Raw genomic sequence first — 18397 nt, forward strand, 5'->3', positions numbered from 1 at the left:
CGACATGCGCTGGGGGCCTCACCAGCGGTTAGGGTAGGGAAAAAGCACTGGCCCGTACGTAAATTTTTCCCTTCCCTAACCGCTGGTGAGGCTCCCGGTGCATGCGCAGTGTCGGCCGGTGTTCAGCTGAAAACATCCATCCGATCACTGCGCATTGGCCCATAGTTTTTCCCTGCCCTAACCGCCGGCGAGGCTCCTGGCGCATGCGCATTCTGCTGTGAAATTTCCCTAACCTGTCGTTGTGCGCCTGCGCGATGCTGCACACCTCCTCATGTCATGTCCGGTGCGACCGGAAGTGACGAGGGTAGGGAAATCTCACGAACTAGGGAAGTATAACATTACACCGGCCTTTGGGGTGTGAGGGCTGGTAACTACTTGGTTGGATAGTCAGCCAGCCTATGCCATGATGCCAGCAACAAGCAGTTTTTTTTTTTGTTTTTTTTTTTTGGGGGGGGGGCGCCACAAGGTTAGCTCGCACAGGGCGCCTGAACACCTAAGGCCGGCCCTGGCCCTACATACCCTGATACTTCGTTTATAAAGTCTGGACCCATGAAAGGTCCTCTTTAACGTGCTATTTTATGTTTCTTCATGGTCTCTATATACAGTACCTCGTGTATATAAAGTTACCATAGAAACATTAACTGAAATAAAGGTGCATTGGTGTTATATCACGTTAGAGGGTGAGAATTTTTTTCTTATTTCTGTTGATTCCCAAAAGATGGCAAAAATATAATTTGTGTATACCCAGTGTTTTAGAAGCCACACAGCATCTTTCAAAATACCATGTACAGGAAACACTGACTGTTTTTTCTGATGCATGGCTTGAAGCAAAATATTCATGTCAAGAACCAGTACTGTCCATAAAGCACAATAAGACAGTAAATAACAGGACATACCGAATTTTATTGCACACATTTGTAAATTGATACAATGGAACCTGCAATTGTTATGGGTAACATATTGTTGATGCTGTGGATGAAGAAATCTGAACAGACTTTCTGTTGCTTAATTTGACAACTGTATTGGTCATGGGGAAAAAACATAATTTGTACTTATAACGGTTTAAATGGCAGTATGACCTTCACATAGTCTTTTCCTGCTTCTTTTATATTCAAAGCAGAGAAGGAAAATAACTAAAAAATAAAAAATATTGGACATCACTACTCAACCATATAAAGAATATACTGTGTATAGTGGTGAAGGTAGATGAAACTTACTTGAAAGAATGCAAGTTCACTGACTAAGAGGGTGAGTTTGTGTAGTGGACTACCATCTGTCAAATGCACTCACACCTACTGACCAGGTCCACAAATCACTCATTCATGTTGAAGCAACACTGAAATCAATATTAACAATTGGTCCAGAAGTAAAAACTCAGATGTGTGCAGAGATTCATGCATGCAAAATCAAGGAAAGATCACTCAATATACCTCATATTAAGGCAGATGAAAGGGCAATAGAGTTGTCACAATAGACACAAATGACTTTACATCATAGTTGGGGGTAAATACACTACGTTTTTACTGGATCCGGCAGGGTTTAGAAAAAACGCTTCCATTACTGATAATACAACCATCTGCATCCGTTATGAACGGATCCGGTTGTATTATCTTTAACATTGCCAAGACAGATCCATCATGAACTCCACTGAAAGTCAATGGAGGACGGATCAGTTTTCTATTGTGGCAGGATGGAAAGGAAACTACAACATGTTGCGGTTTGCTCTCCAGTATGGGAACGCAACTAAACGGAACGGAATGTATTTTGGAGCATTCCGTTCTGTTCAGTTCAGTTTTGTCCCCATTGACGGAACTCAATACCGTAAAACTAAAACGCTAGTGTGAAAGTAGCCTGTCACTTCCTGTTCAGCTTCTCAAAAACAATCACTACCACAATTGTTTTCTATATCAAGTTAATGAGATCATAGATAAACTTTGACCAAGGTCCCATAAACTTAATATAGAGAGCAAAAGTGGCAGAAATTGTGTATGAGGAGCTGACCACAAAAGTGGTTAATGTACATTAATGTGAATCTGTGAACAAGCTCCTAACCCCTGAAGACGCCACATCTGTGGTGAAACATGTCGGGGGAGCTTTGCTCGTTATTTTAAATACAAAAAGCATTAGTGTCTGTGAAAAGCTAGGGGGTCGACCTGCAGGCGTTCCCCAGCATTGTCAGTGAGAAACAGATTCGAGGAAAAGGATGGATGATGGTTGGGAAGGGAACTATTAGAAAGAAGCTAGCTCCAAATGAGCAGGAAAGGTTATTTGAATGGTTGCTAATACTAAGAGCTAGTTGCAACAAAGTAAATGGAATATGGAAACAAATTATATTGGAAACATGAATGCTGTTAATGATAAGCGAATAACTCTCAGCTTATCACAGCAATTGCTATTTGATACCATTGTATCGGTGGTGTGTGTGTGAGTTAACACAAGCACCGTTATTATATATCCATACCCAGCTATCAGCACCACCAATATATAGAAAAGATTTGAAAATAACACACTAATAGTTTTTTAGTTTTTTTTATATCACCAAAGGCTTTTGAAAACCTATAAACACAGAGAAAAATATATACAGTTGCAAGAAAAAGTATGTGAACCCTTTGGAATTATATGGATTTCTGCACAAATTGGTCATAAAATGTGATCTGATCTTCATCTAAGTCACAACAATAGACAATCAGATAAGTAGATAGGATAGACGGCTCTACCACTTAGGCAAATGTTAGAGGTGCAAAAACTGCTTTATCTGACTCACCCAGTCAGGAGCATATAGTTACAGGAAAAGTAAGGGTAAGCAGGCACACTCAATTTGGGTACAAGTCAATAATTTATTAGTATATTAATAGTTAGTAGTTGTATGTTGGGTAAATAGTTGTTTTAATAAATAACTTGAAGGGATAGTGTTTAATGTAATAGTGGGAGATCACCTACTTAGTAGTAAGTACTTTAAAAACAACAAGATTATGTATCAAGGAAAAAAATATAAAATGTATCAGGAAAAAAAAATATATAATAGATTATCAAGTAGGAAAAACAAGTAAAAAATCTGGTAAAAAATCCGGAATAAAAAATGCAGTCTGTAAAGCCTTTCAAACACTATTTTCCATATACTGGTGGCCACTATTTAGAGGAAAAAGTTAATAAAATGGATAAAATTGATGAAGGTATCTTGAATGATGAGGTAGTCCTTTGTGGAGGTAAAATAAATTCTGAGCAGAGAATGACTACGCCTAATCCAGGATAAGTATTGTGCTGTTTCAATATATTTCACATAGAGTAGTAGGCATAGGTATATACTTATAATTCTTTAGGCAGTCTAATAAGTTGTTGTAATAATGTGCCAAGCTGTGGAGGGAAGCGGAGCTCTGTGCCCGAGTGCGGCGTCCCGCACTGTCTCTGGCTTCAGAGATCACTTACCCCTCCTAGCGCTGGTTGTATTACGTCCTCCGGCAGTAGTCGGCAGTTCCTGGAAGGCTGTGTAGTTGATAGCGTCCCTCGTGTTGCCTAGGACGCTGGGGGCGTGGTTCGCGCATCTGGTAAGTGACGTCAGCGGTCTCGTGATCGGGATCCTATTCAGAGTTTGTTCTCCGTATTCCTCCTGCTCTGTTTCAGGGTGACCAATAGACAATCACACTCTGCTTAAACTAATAGCACACAAATAATTAAATGTTACCATGTTTTTATTGAACACACCATGTAAACATTCACAGTGCAGGTGGAAAAAGTATGTGAACCCTTGGATTTAATAACTGGTTGAACCTCCTTTGGCAGCAATAACTTCCTGTAGTTGCAGATCAGACGTGCACAACGGTCAGGAGTAATTCTTGACCATTCCTCTTTACAGAACTGTTTCAGTTCAGCAATATTCTTGGGATGTCTGGTGTGAATCGCTTTCTTGAGGTCATGCCACAGCATCTCAATCGGGTTGAGGTCAGGACTCTGACTGGGCCACTCCAGAAGGTGTATTTTCTTCTGTTTAAGCTATTCTGTTGTGGATTTACTTCTATACTTTGGGTCGTTGTCCTGTTGCAACACCCATCTTCTGTTGAGCTTCAGCTGGTAGACCGATGGCTTTACGCGCTCCTGCAAAATGTCTTGATAAACTTGGGAATTCATTTTTCCTTTGATGATAGCAATCCGTCCAGGCCCTGACGCAGCAAAGCATTTCCAAACCATGATGCCCCCACCACCATACTTCACAGTTGGGATGAGGTTTTGATGTTGGTGTGCTGTGCCTCTTTTTCTCCACACATAGTGTTGTGTGTTTCTTCCAAGCAACTCAACTGTGGTTTCATCTGTCCACAGAATATTTTGCCAGTACTGCTGTGGAACATCCAGGTGCTCTTGTGCAAACTGTAAACGTTGCAGCAATATATATTTTTTGGACCGCAGTGGCTTCCTCTGTGGTATCCCCCCATTAAATCCATTCTTGTTTAGTGTTTTACGTATCGTAGATTCGCTAACAGGGATGTTAGCATATGCAAAATACTTTTATAAGTCTTTAGCTGACACTCTAGGATTCTTCTTCACCTCATTGAGCAGTCTGTGCTGTGCTCTTGCAGTCATCTTTACAGGACGGCCACTCCTAGGGAGAGTAGCAGCAGTGCTGAACTTTCTCCATTTATAAACAATTTGTCTTACTGTGGACTGATGAACAGCAAGGCTTTTGGAGATACTTTTATAACCCTTTTCAGCCTTATGCAAGTCAACAATTCTTAATCGTAGGTCTTCTGAGAGCTCTTTTGTGCGAGGCATCATTCACATTAGGCAATGCTTCTTGTGAAAAGCAAACCCAGAACTTGTGTGCGTTTTTTTTTTATAGGGCAGGGCAGCTGAAACCAACACCTCCAATCTCATCTCATTGATTAGACTCCAGTTGGCTGACACCTCACTCCAATTAGCTCTTGGAGATGTCATTAGTCTAGGGGTTCACATACTTTTTCCACCTGCACTGTGAATGTTTACATGGTGTGTTCAATAAAAACATGGTAACATTTAATTCTTGGTGTGTTATTAGTTTAAGCAGACTGTGATTGTCTATTGTTGTGACTTAGATGAAGATCAGATCACATTTTATGACCAATTTGTGCAGAAATCCATATCATATATCATTCCAAAAGGGTTCACATACTTTTTCTTGCAACTGTATATGTAATATAAAAGAGACACCAATCCACTGTGTTTATTTTTAAATTAATATAATAAAGGTTATTTTTTCACCTTTTATGAAAAGAGAACAAATAATTTAGGCCTAAAACAGAATTGGTATAGCTACTGGCTATTGATTTGTGTTCATTTTTGAAAAATATTCTGAGCCAATAAGGGTCAACTTTTTTCAAAAATGAATGTACATCTGACACTAATCATTTGCATCCTTTGGGACACCTCTACTGTAATCACATTTGTTTTTATAATGCATATGCTGAGTGAATTTTTGCACACATTAGTCTGATATTTTCAAGAGCTGCTTTCTCTAATATAGTGGTTTGTGTAGCTTCAAGTTCAGAGCTTAGCTGATACGCTCTGCTCTTTCACAATCTCATGTCCTAATGCTCCATGAAGTGTTTCCGAACCAGGGTTCCCCATATGGCCAAACTAATCGCGGCTTGAACAAAGCTTCTCGGCATGGGTTGCAATACATGAATGAACATTAGTACTTACTGTAGAGAAATGTCAGCTGCAAACCATTGATTTTGAGAGGATCAGATGACCATCTAATGTGTATGGAGATGGCTCAACTCTCTCTGACAGCAGATGTCAAGGAAAAGAAAAATCAGGCAGTTCGATTTCAACATATCTAATCAATTTGTTGAAGGGAGAAAAGTCATACCCAGATGTATCTGACAACAACTTATTCCATACTCCCTTTTGAGAACACTTGTACGTTGAGATGAGCCGAATGTAAATGTGTATAGGAAGTTGGAAGGAATAGCTATCAGCTGAGCAAGCTGGTTAAGATGTATGGCCATCTTGAGGTAGAACATAAGAGGGAGATTTAGCAAAACTTGTGTAAAGGGAAATTGGCCCATGGCAGCCAATCAGATTCCACCTTTCATTTTTCAGAGCTCCTTTGGAAAATGAACGGTGGAAACCGATTGGTTGCTATGGACAACTAAGACAGTCACCAGTTTTGATCAATCCATCCCAAAATCTATTGCGATAGGAATGAGATTACGGCAATGGGAAAAAAAATAGGATAGTAAAGCTGAATTAGTTTGGATGCACCTAAGTAGTCTGTTAAATAATTATCTTGTAATTATTATATAACTGCATTCTCATAACAGAAACTAAACCATTCTTGTTGATAAATCATAGCAATGAAGAGATGAGAGATAAGTATTCTAACAGATGCCTATTTCTTCAATGGAGAAATGCAATTGATAGACCATAAAAAAAATTTGATGCCAAGTCTGTAGTACACAAGAAATACATAAAAAAGATATACTTTCATAAGCATGGTCTGTCTTGGGCATACAGTTTTCGGTGATGTCATGATAATGCCCCGAATGTAGCACACACAGATTTTTGTTCATTGTCAGCACTGCAACATCAGTACTTAAAGGGGTTGTCCGGGTTCAGGGCTAAACCCGGACATACCCATAATTTCACCCAGGAAGCCCCCCTGACAGTTCATGCTCCGATGCTCTCCCTTGCCCTGCGCAGGTCAAGGGCTCTTTTATTTACTATAATACACTGTCGGGCGGAGGCTTCCGCCCAGAAGTGTGTTGGGTGACGTCACCAGCTCTGATGGGCGGGCTTTAGCAGGCTAGGGCAGCGCTAAAGCCTGGCCATCAGTGTCGGTAACGTCATCGGCTCCGCCTGGCAGCCGGAACGAGATTCCGATTAGTCACCGGAACTCCACAAAATGCCTTTTCCCTGTGCGATTCAGCGCAGGGCAAAGGAGAGCATCAGAGCATGGGGGGCTTCCTGGGTGAAATTCTGGGTATGTCAGGGTTCATCTCTGAACCCGGACAACCCCTTTAATAGTGGCCCTTGACAGTGACATTCGTCTGCTACAATATTACACAAAAGGTTACTTACTGTATGTGATATGTGCTTTTATCACTATCTTTTTCTCCCCAACATATATGCTAAAAGTGAGACAAAAACCTGTATCATGATGGGAACTACTCCCTGGTGAATATCACTGATTAGGAGGCATCAAACAGAATAAAGTTGATTTAGGGAAGAAAAATAGCTTAGGATGCTGAGCAGCTGCAGTCTGGCCCAGCTCCTTTTGGTATTGGGTGCTACTAGTGTCCCTAGCAAGGGATTGGGTGCAGAAATTGGAGACTGCAGATTACAGAAAGCCCAATATGACCTTATCAATAGGCAAAATATACTTGTGTGGTGGGCACTGACTAGTTGTGCAGTGTAAAAATAGTAATATATATGAGATTGGCAGGGGTCTGACTCCAAGCACCTCCACCATTCAGCTGTTTGAAGGTGTAGTGGTGCATATGCGAGCACTGCTTCCGTTTCAAGAGGACCCATGTGCCGTCTCTCTCTTGCAGCAGCACAGTGTAATTACAGACTACTTGAATAGAACAAGCAGTTGTTAGTACACTGCGCTGCCTCTACAAGCGAGACGATGGGCAGGTAATTTTGAAGTAGAAGCAGAGCCTGCACAAGCGCCAATTACACCTTCAAACTGCTGATCGGCAGGGGCGTCGAGAGTCGGACATCAATATTTTAGCAGTGCAAAACCCCTTTAAATGTCACATAGCTGCACATGAACGTCAATGAAGTATTGTCTTGCATAAATCCCATGGCCAAATTTTAAGAATTTGCAGATGCTTGTATTATCTAAATATCTAAATTCTGTTTAATTTTGTGCTAGGCGACGACAGTATCCTCCCTAGAACACAGCAGACATAGCCATTATAACAGTATCTATAGAAATCGGTCTCAAGTATAAATTAGTTTGTTTGAATAAGGTTTTAGGTTAAACAGATGGTGACACTACAGGTCAAATATAACCTCATCCGTTACAATAGATTATAAATAAATACATTTACAGATTCCAAGTAATTACAAATTATTGCCAGACTTCACAAATATATTGCATACATATATGATGAAACTGGAAATCCAATGCTACAGGCTCTGCTTTCCAAGATTGAGAATTTAAGGTCCGTAGGGACAAGTTGAATCGGTATCAGAGTGCAAATATGTACTCCACCCAGCAAATCAAATCTCCTTTTGGTCCTCTTCAATCCTTGACAGAATCCCCTTTCCAGGCCTCCGTATGCAACAACAGCAAGATACATAGTAAAAAAAATCGGAGAGCAGAAACCATAAAATCAGGGTCACATTGCAAACCACCCTCTTTTCCAGAAACACTGGGGCCCATTTACTAAGAGCAGCTTTTTACTCCGGTCTCAGTTCCCCCTTGCGCTGTAATAAAGTTTGTCTAATTTATGATGAGTTGTGCGTCTCTTCGTAAATTCGGCGCATCTATGGCAGCCCTTGTGCATGGCGAAAAAAATATGCCAGCCCGACTGGCGTAGTTTTTCGGGAACATTTACGCCTGTTTCCAGGTATAAATGTTACTACATTTGCCTGGACCGAGGTCTCAGCCCTGGTCCCGACATGGCCCTCGCCCTGCCCCCATCATGCCTAACAAAGAAACATAGAAGGCTGACCGCAGAAAAAGACCACCTGGTCCATCTAGTCTTTTCCTAACTGCTGAACACAGCGTGAAACCAGTTGTGAGACTAAATATTGTCGTACAACCAGTTGAAAAAGAAACTGGCGACTATTTTAGTCAAAAAAGTAGTCACAAGTCTTAATAAATGACCCCCACTGAGTCTCATCCACATAAGGTCAACATATCCTCCGCTGACCAAGCAGTTCATGATATTTAAAGCCAATACAGATTTATTCCAACAATAAAACCAGGTATTTGCATTCCATGCTTTCCTGGGTGTCATCCATCATCAGGAAGAATTACAATTCCTTACATACCTTCCTCTATCAAGTTCCTGGCACCTTTACTACTCCTTCTTCTGCGTCTGTTTCCCAAATACCAGAAGTGACGTACCAAACTTCTCTAATTGGTTTTACACAATCACTTCTAAAGAAACGATATTACAACTAATATAATCCCAATCCAATAATAGTGGTAATATTGTTTCTTTAGGAGTGATTGCTTGAATGGGTGAGTTACTACAGAAGTTCAATACGCCACTTCTGGTCCTTCGGAAACAGACATAGAAGGTGGAGTGGTAAATGTGCAAGTAACTTAGATGAAGATAGCTAATGAAGAATTATTATTCCTGAGATTCAGGGTACACCCGCTCGTTCAGGAAGCCAAAATCATAAGTGGATCATAAAAAGAGAGAAATTATAAAGGATAGATAAGACTTATCTTTTTTTTTTTATTTTTTTATTCACTCCTGCTTTTGGCTTCCAAAAACGTATGCAGAAACCTGACCGTATGGTTCCACCCTTACTGTTCCTGTAATGGAGGAGGGTTTGTGATGAGCCCTCTTTGGGTGTGTGAGTAAATTTGGCTGCTCTATACTAACGTGCTGCATCTTGTTTGGTGGTTTTTCCGCTCTAATTTTTATTGTTTTGTATCTAGCCGACGTTAAAAGGGTTGTGTCACTTCAGCAAATCTTGTAGAGAAAGCTAATACAAACCACTTACTAATGTATTGTTATTGTCCATACTGCGTCCTTTGCCGGCTCGATTCATTTTTCCAGCACATTACACACTGCTCATTTCCATGGCTATGACCACCCTGCAATCCATCAGTGGTGGTCGTGCTTGCACACTATAGGAAAAAGCTCTGGCTTCTCTAGTGACCAGGACTGCGGGTGTGCACAAAAGCTAGTGCTTTTTCTTATAGTGTGCAAGCATGGCCACCACTGATGGATTGCATGATGGTCGTAACCATGGAAATGAGAAGTGTATAATGTGATGGAAAAATTAATCCAGCCAGCAAAGGAGGCAATATGGGCAATCACAATACATTAGTAAGTGCTTTGTATTAACTTTCTCTACATAATAAATGCTGAAGTGAGACAGCCCCTCTAAATGAATAGATGGGGTGAAGAGATCAGATTAAACCATGATAATAGCTCAGTAGTTTTCAACTAATATATACAGTACCTTTAATTAATCCATGTGGATATAACTAGTTAGGCTTCTTATGCTTGTCATGGAGAATGTTTCAATTATTTGGATTCTATCAATTTAAAATCAATTTCATTTGCCTCTAGGATCTACCAAACACTATTCTGCCAGTGAATTGATCATACAGAACAAATTGCAAGATGTATAATAAAGTAGTGAGAATGGTAGACGGAGCTGAAAAACTGCTTTGTGCAGGACTAGCACATGGTCACACAACCACAGGGGAGAGCAGCAAGGAGACAGAAAAGAAGCTGTTCTATATAAAAGTGTATAGGGTCTTGTGTGATTTATTTAGGGGGACTGGATTAGTTTAGGGGGCCAGCCCTGATCTGTATTTAAGGGGGTCTATTAATTTTGATGGGTCTGGTTAGAGATCTTTTCTTGGGCCTGTATTTGTCAGGAGTAGGGGGGCCTCTGGTCTGGGAACTGTGAGGGTACTTCCACACAACCTGTATACCCTGTGGATTTTTTTTACCAAGAAACTGATGGCAGAAAATAGGCAGCATTTCACAGTAGCCGCAATGTGAAACAATTGTTATGTAGTATATTGCTTTTGCAGAATGTCAAATTATGCGGTGCTGCAATTTCACCCTTTGCAACTGATCAGGAGGAATCTGGCACCACATCTTCCTAGTCACTTTGTAGAACTGGGAAATACATAGCTGCAGTTCATAAGTTATCTATTCTTCTCCTCCCCGTATTTTGGGATGTACCCTAGCTAGATATTCCCCCTCTTTTTACATGTATCACTGTTTGGTTAAAACTAACTAACTAACTATCTTGGTAACCACTTAACATCATTACAATTGATGCTAAGCTTTTCTTCTTTCTTCTGCTTTGGTGCATTAGGCAGCTGTCTAGAAATGGGAGCATGCCACCTAACACATGGTGAATCCAGCCCCTGGATAGGACATCAGCTCTGATGTTTCTGAATGGAGGAGCTTGCAAGTGGTGCCAGCCCCAATACCAGCCTTTAGATACTATATACATTGTGTGGTACCAGTGCAATAGTTCTTATTTGTGTAAAAGGTCTTACTCTCCTTATCAGTTGACAATGATAGGAAGACATATAGGATTATTTTAAGACATCCATTAGAGTCAGCCACTTGGATGAATTACCTTTTTCAGGGCAGTAGCCGTGTAAACCACTTTTCAGTAGGGTAGGTTTGAAGGGTGAAGTAGGGAGCATGCTAAAATCCCTACCTACAATTCCAATGAACACGTTTCAACCCCACAAACAAAGAAAATGTTACAATGAGAGGTGGTACTCCTGGAGCACCGCTGCCTTCTCAAACAGCTGATCAGCGGGGGTCCCGGGGGGTTGGACCCCTGCCGATCAGATGCTGATGATCTTTCCAGAGGATAGATCATCAGTTTAAACAAACTGCAGAACCCCTTTAAAGGATATCTGTCACCACAATGTTAGGCTATTAACTTCAAATAGCACTCCCGCATGCACCTTTCTAATAGGTCAGAGAATAAACATTTGTGTGGTAGTGCTACTTACATCAGCAGTACATACTGTAGATAAGGAGTCTAGATTGCTGGTTTTAGTTTTCCTTCTGCTCCCCTCATTCCCCCCGTTGAGCGCTCACGAGCTGTATTGAAATACATTGCCAGGACTGCAGTGCATGAGGTTATGTTAGCAGCGCACAGTAGCCCTGACTGTGTATTTCAGTGCAGCTTTGAGTGCTGACAGCAGGGGAACGGGGGCCAGTAGGGTAATAAAAAACTGATCTGGACTCCTTATCTGCAGTACTACTCCCATAGGCGTGCGCAGCCTATTGCATTAGAGTGTGCACCCTAAAACACAAACACACCGCACGTGTGTGTGTGTGTATATATATATATATATATATATATATATATATATATCCTTTAGGCCATTATCCCCCATTATGGCTCATTAGCCCCCATTATCAGCCCTTATGCCTCATTAGCCCCCATTATCAGCCCTTATGCCTCATTAGCCCCCATTTTCAGCCTGTATGCCTGTCATTAGCCCCTATATGCCTCATTAGCTCCCATTTTCAGCCCTTATGCCTGTCATTAGCCCCCATATGCCTCTCATCAGCCCCCATTTTCAGCCCTTATGCCTGTCATTTGCCCCTATATGCCTCATTAGCCTTCACATGCCTCTCATTATACCTCATTATCCCCCATATGCCTCCCATTAGCCTCTATTATGCCCACAGCACCCTAATTTTTTATTTAAAAAAAAACAAAAAAAACAAAAAAAAAACCTCTCTGCTCCTGGACGCCGCCGCTCCTCGGCGCCCGCGATCCTTTTCCCCCTGCTGTGCTCTGAACTGGCGCGCACAGCGTGATGTCACAAAGCGCCTCACGCTGTGTGTAGCCCTGCACAGCCGAGGACCAGGAAGCGATAAGTACATAGCGTTTACCGCTTCCTGGTCCTCAGGTACTAATGAACGCTTCCAAAATGGAAGCTCTTCGTTAGTATTCGCCGGCCAGCAGGCTTGATTAGGGTGTGACCAGGCACACCCCATGCGCACGCCGATGACTACTCATGTATTACTGTAGATAGTTCAGAATTGTGATGACAGATTCTCTTTAAGGTTCACATTACTGCTTAGTTTTCCATTCTTCTGATCCATCAGAAGAATATTTTAGCATCCATTTTAGCTATTTTCATCTGATCCGTTATTTTTGCTGGGAGGAAAAGTCCTCCATGAAGGATAGATCTATAAACCACATAGCTTTAAAATAGAGACACCTTCTGTGTGCACTCAGCCTTTTTCTCACTCCCATCAGTAGAAATAGCTATTCTCATCCACAATACAGACAAGAACAGGATGCTCTATAATTCGTGAAATGGACATAAGGATGTTGTTTTGTGGACCCATAGGAATGAATGGGCCCATTTGCTATCTGCAAAAAAAAAAAAAAAAAAAAAATGGGAATAACACACGGATGGAAAATATGGTCATCTTATATACAAATGATACTCAGACATGTGCTTCAGTTTCCTAATCGTAGCCCTAAACTACACAGTATCCTTTTTTTTTAAATCTTTCCTGATCTCTTGGATGAAAAATAACAGAGTCTTTCTTTCCACTGTCTAAACCCTCTTACTAACTCCACAATGACCTAGTCTCCTCTGCCTGCTGAAAAAGGATTAGACTCATTTCTTGTTCCAACATTTACATCGTGAAAATATTTCTCTCATCCACCCCATCCTTACTCCTGACACTACTAGCATGCCAGCACATGCCCTCATTTCCTCACTCCTACTCCTTCCTCTTTTGCCTGCCACCGAACAGACTGGCAACACTTCAATACATTCCTAACTGACAAGCAACTTTCTCGCTCAACATGACTTTGTCATAACCTGCACTGACTGCTAACTAATCAGCAAATCAAATTCAAAATCTTAAAAAGTGCTTATAAAGTTGACTTCTACTTGGTCTCCCCATTCATTAGGTACAAAGCCTTTCCTTCCCTCTATTTTTTTTGTTTAACATTCTCACCTTCATTACTCCTCATGTGCATTTCTTTAAGGAAGTTGAGTATGATAGCTGTCAGTCTAACAAGAGTTCGTCTGACGGTTGTATGGCCAGCTCCTGCATCTGTCAAACCTTTTACAGATATCTTGTTTGTATGGTCTATATTTTACCCTTGTTTTGTAAAGTGTTATGGAATAAATTAGCATTATACAAGTCAATAACAAAAAATATTTTGGCTGCCAAAGTTATGGTGGAATCAAATTTACATTCTATAACTATAGCTTTCATACATCGTTACCACAATGAAAAGGTGAAAAGGCACATGTCCATCAAGTTCAACCAAAAGATGGGAGAACCTGAAGGGAAGGAGAGGAGAAACACAAATTCTATACATTTTCAAATTTTGTTGTAAGAGATCATCTAAACCTTTTCAAAGCCATCAACTGTTCCTGTTGTGGCCAACTCCTGAGGTAGACTACTCCACCGATTCACAGTTTTTATGGCGAAGAAGATCTGTAGCCTCTGGAGATGTAATCTTATTTTCACAAGGTGGGGGGGGGGGGGGAGTGCCCAAGTGTCTTTTGAGATGTCTATTCTCATGACTAAATAAATTGAATTCCTTTAATCTTTCTTCATAAGTTATATATTCATGACCCTTTTTAGTTTAGTAGCGGTCCTCTGTAATTCCAGGGCATCATTTCTGTGAACTGGTGCCTAAAACGGAACTGCATATTCCAGATGAGGATGAGGCCACACCAATGCCTGTGGTATATTACTTCCCTATCCCATGAGTCTATGTCTCTTAATACATGACCTTATTCTGCTGGCCTTATTTAGCCTATGACCTGATCCTTTGCAATAAGAGACTGAGTCTTACACTCCCTTGGACATATGTTGCATGTACAGTTTAAGCATTCAGATGCATAACTTTATATTCATCCACACTAAGTGGATGTCCAAACACTCAAGTCGGCTTGTAGTTTATGGACATCTTCCATAGATTGTACTATACTACAAAGCCTGCTGTCACCTTAAAAACAGAAACAGGATTGTTAATCCCATCTTGTATATCATAAAGGGTCCATTCACATGTCCGTAGTGTATTGCGGATCCGCAATACACCCGGCAGGCACCCCCATAGAACTGCCTATTCTTGTCCGCAATTGCAGACAAGAATAGAACATGTTCTATTGTTTTCGGGAGCCGCGGACCGGAAGATTGTGGCCGTGCTCCGGAAATGCGGATGCGGACAGCACACTGTGTGCTGTCCACATTTCTTCTGGCCCAATAGAGAATGAATGGGTCCGGATTTGTTCCACAACATTGCGGAACGGATCCGGACCCAATCTACGGACGTGTGAATGGACCCTAAGGGAGTTTTCCAGGACCACCAAAAATGTGAGAAAAGCCAGAAATGTTATATAATAAGAAAATAAAGCATGTGTTTGTGCAGTAACCCGGAATAGGATACTTGCAAATTATGTATTGACATTTAATGCTATTTTTTTTCCAATGTAATATAATGTTCTGTTGCATTATACGTGTATAGTCTTGTACGGATCTGATAGGGTTGCCTTTACCCTCGTAGCAGAGGTGTATCTAGGGGTTCAGATCAGGGTGGGCCCCCAATGCATGTTTACAACTACAGCTGTGCATCCTAAGGCTAGGTTTCCAGGTTTTGTCCAGGTTTTTTCGTTGACTTTTTTTAAAAGTCAAAAATCAGGTGTGGATCATAAAGGGGGGAAAGTATTGTTTATAGAACAGGTGCTATTACTCCTCTTATTCAATGCAGTCCTAGTTAAGGCAGTCAAAGTTTAGTTGAGGAAGTGAGAACTACATGTGTATGGAGAAAGCCATAAACCTCAGCATAGCTTTTTAGTTCATTTAGAATCTCTATTACCCACTGTGAAGACACCATTCAGTTTGTACCCACCTGCTACAGCAGAAAAATGCCTAGGTTTATTATTATTGTGTTGTGCATATGCCTTAACCCTTCTCTTGCAGCAAAAGTCAAGAGAAAGGAGGAAGCTCAGTTCTGCATCTTTATGTAGTAGAAATTCGCTTGCATCAGACTTTGTGTAAGGAAAGGTAAACCTCTTCAAGACTCAGACAAAGGTGTTTTCATGTTGAGTTCTTGCTGAGCACTGCCTCACTCCTGCCCAGTCTCTTCACTTTTATTTCTTAGCCACAAAAGGGTGTAACAATAGAAAGGGGCAGGCCCGTCACCCGACCACTTCATTCATGTAACAAACATACAGGAAGATAAGAAACCACCATCATTTAAAATAACATAGCCAGCTCACAAACACATGTATACAATAACCACTGGAGTGAACTTTATCCAGCCTTGCTCAGTGATCAATGCCAAATAAAATTACTATGATCCTCATGCATGTTTATTTACAGGACAACGTCATTATCTCCAGCGGCTGATCAGGCACACTAGAGAAAACAAACTTTTGCCCTAACCAGCGTCCATACATCAGCCAACAAAACACTGCTCTGCTGAACACATCAGTCTCCCCCGGCCCACAGCCCAGTGCTTAGCACATGGACCATTCGCCGACGGAGACCTCTTCGCCCAGCAGCTGTGACAGGACATACACGGGAAGATGTCTACTCCAATGGTTTACCCCGACACTGAGAGACAAGATTACAATACACAATATATTAAATACACATCCTAATAAAATTTCCACAACATTTCACTGTATGCATCCTGTACTGCAGAGTAACTCTGCATAAAGAATGCAGAGGATAGCTTGTTTCACAATAGGGGGTGCAGTATACTAGAATAGGTTACTTGCAAATTGTTTATTGGCATTTAATTCTTTGTTTCCACGTAATTTTATATTCTGCTGTATTATACCCATATGGTCTTATATGGATCAGTTGGGGTTAACGATTCTGACTTAACTCTTGTAGGAGGCTAGGGGATCAACATATGTTCGCCCCTAGTGAAGTCTAGTGTTAGCTAAGGAGCTACATTTGCTCACTCCTCAGAAGACTAGGTCCAAGTCCAAGAAAACCATTATCTCTTGAGATATTTCCATCAAGAAAGCCATCTCTACTTTACAGTACTCCAGAGATAAAAGCAAGAACTATAAGGTCCATAATCTGTATGGCCGGGCATTTGAGTCAGTCAATAAAAAAAGTAATTCAAAACTCGTAAGAAATATTCTGCACCTTCATACATATTCTATCTCAGCTACATCCACCATCTACACATGCTCTACCATTTTCAAATTATCTGTAGCTAAATGTCCTTTGTTTTGACTTGGACCATCAGTCTAATCATTAGATGATTGTTCTCTGAAGCCAACAATTTTGGACATGAGGGTCTCTTGACAGATGGAAGATGTTGGAAGATTAAAAAATGCCTGACCATTTATATCCACAGGGCTTATTTCCCTCTCTTCATCAAAATACATCAACAGTAACTGCAGAGATGTTCGACAGAAGAAGGGCGCTCCCTCTGTCCTCCGATTTTACTGCAGGGGGTACAATCATGGGGTTCCGATTGGTTACTTTGGCAGCCCGGAGGCTTGTTAAGGGTCCTAGGCTGGTCTGCTAAAGAGCATCTGTCAACCTTGGCCAAACATATAAATGCAGGCATAAACCCTTATCATGGTGAATAAAATTAGACTTTTGCTGATCCCATCATTGTCTATATCCATACATTGTTATTGGGAAGATTTGCACTGTGAAATGTTTGGAACTGTGTTTTGATACCGCTTGATGTACTACAACTCCCATTCTGCTCTTAAGTAAAGAGAGACTTGTCTATTGTCTACAATTCATCTGGTTCTGACAATATCACTGAAGCCAACTACCTAAAACTTAACTTTTAATAAACCATATTTAAATAAAGGTCCCTAACATGGGGACTAATAAGGACATAGACAAACACAGAAAAAGAGAGCAACTGTGGATCGGGTGGGGGATTGATGCTGCTAAGGTGAGGGGGGCAGAACCATATGGGTCCCTAGCGTGTCCCTCAGGTATTCTCAGCCCAGAGATGCACCCAGATGGTAGGAGCACTCTGTCCCCGTACCTAACTTACCTGTCCTTATAGTGCCCTTACTATAGGTGAAATAGACCCATATGGATGTCTGGGTCGTTTCAATTTGCAAAATACACTTAATAAATTACATTCCTTGTCCCGACGCGTTTCCCCTTATATTTCAAAAGTTTGTCAGGAGACAAAAGGTAGACAAAAAGAGCATGTCACCACAGATATACAGTGACGGCAAAGCAAAACCAAAATCAAACTAAAAAACTGGAGCACCCCAAGTCAGCACTCCACTTTAAGGGAATCACATAATGTAGTATAGAGGTTAATCACATGATATAATTAATATACTACACACAAGGAGAAGAACCAGCACGATACTCATCTGGTGGTGTGGCTCCTTTCAGACCAGCGGTATCCGGCTTGGGGGGCTCCAGGGGGCACTTAAGAGGAGCCTCATCTCTCTTTTTCTGTGTTTGTCTATGTCCTTATTAGTCCCCATGTTAGGGACCTTTATTTAAATATGGTTTATTAAAAGTTAAGTTTTAGGTAGTAGGCTTCAGTGATATGGTCTTCTTTATACAACTACCAATTGAGTATATTTTTTGTACGAGAAAAATTATTCATCTGGTTATGGACTCGGCAACTCCATCTCCTGCCTTGCACCCATATCAAACTCATAACACCAAGGGCAGCCCAACTAACATCAGGCAGGAGCACCAAGGGAAGAAAGAGTTCAGCCTCCTGTCACTGTGATTTATGTGAATAGATG

This window comes from Bufo gargarizans, chromosome 4 (assembly GCF_014858855.1).
Source record: "Bufo gargarizans isolate SCDJY-AF-19 chromosome 4, ASM1485885v1, whole genome shotgun sequence".
NCBI lineage: Eukaryota > Metazoa > Chordata > Amphibia > Anura > Bufonidae > Bufo > Bufo gargarizans.